At 39.4% G+C, this 1,004-nt stretch overlaps 1 non-coding gene across 1 annotated transcript; it reads left to right on the top strand.

Moving 5' to 3' along the window:
- Positions 1 to 673: 673 nt before the first annotated feature.
- Positions 674 to 746, top strand: TRNAV-AAC. The gene has a single exon. It is a non-coding gene; the product is annotated as a tRNA-Val (tRNA).
- Positions 747 to 1,004: the final 258 nt, after the last annotated feature.

Here is a 1,004-nt window from a genome sequence, read left to right as displayed (position 1 = left end):
TGTATTTTTCTCAATGCAATTCATAATTTGTTAATGATCCACATAATCAAATCTCTGTATATTCAATAAAACACAAAGTACACACAAGTAAACAACAACAAAAAACTCCCAAAAGTAAACACTTCTTGATATTTCTGCTTATAACCAATATTCATTTGAGATCAACAATGACTCTTGTTCCAGGGCCTCTTCTGAGGCCACATTACTTGTTAATGTACTGTTCCAGCCATTTTTAAATCATCTTCAGCAAGATTTTGCTTGCGTATGATATTAATGCTATTGGTTGATAATTTCCACATTCCATTGGATCACTTTGGGAGGTATGGGAACAAATCTATGAGTATATGTATGCCCAAATTTAGCTAAAGACAAAACAAGTCTATTATAAGTCTTCAGAGAATACCATTGAAATCACTCTCACCATTAGATGAGAGAGAGTCCTTACCTTTTGTGGCTGGAGCTCTAACAGCCAAGAGGAGCGCTGGAGCAGGAATTCCATTGTTAGATCGTGGTAAACATTTGGTACCTCGCGCAACAGCTTTTCAGAGAAATAATAACTTAGAGTTCTCTTGGTGGGAATCTGGATGCCCAGCAGCAACACCAACAATTGAAGCGAACTCTGGCGATAACGTGTACGAGATAAGAGTTTAATATCATCTCCTACAAACCGCTAGTTTCCGTAGTGTAGTGGTTATCACGTTCGCCTAACACGCGAAAGGTCCCTGGTTCGAAACCGGGCGGAAACAACGGGATGTTTTAGTTTAGCTCTTGTGAAGAAAATCACTGATGAAAATGAGCAGTCAGGATGACAATTCCTTTGCAATTTACAATGGCCACTGGTCTCATGGTCTCTGGAGGAATCTACAGTTTCTTTCCTTCGATCTTGCTCAGATATTAATATCAATCCTCATTTCTCGTGCAATATGGAGGTTCCAAGTCACAGAGAGTGACTTATGAATGTTGTTGTTATGTGCCGTCAAGTCGTTTGCGACTCATAGCGACCC

Source organism: Elephantulus edwardii, unplaced genomic scaffold (assembly GCF_000299155.1).
Source record: "Elephantulus edwardii isolate Elephantulus edwardi_28Jun2011 unplaced genomic scaffold, EleEdw1.0 scaffold00433, whole genome shotgun sequence".
Classification (NCBI taxonomy): Eukaryota; Metazoa; Chordata; class Mammalia; order Macroscelidea; family Macroscelididae; genus Elephantulus; species Elephantulus edwardii.
The sequence above is the reverse complement of the archived record's forward strand: the minus strand, read 5'-3'. Positions and strand labels throughout refer to the sequence as shown.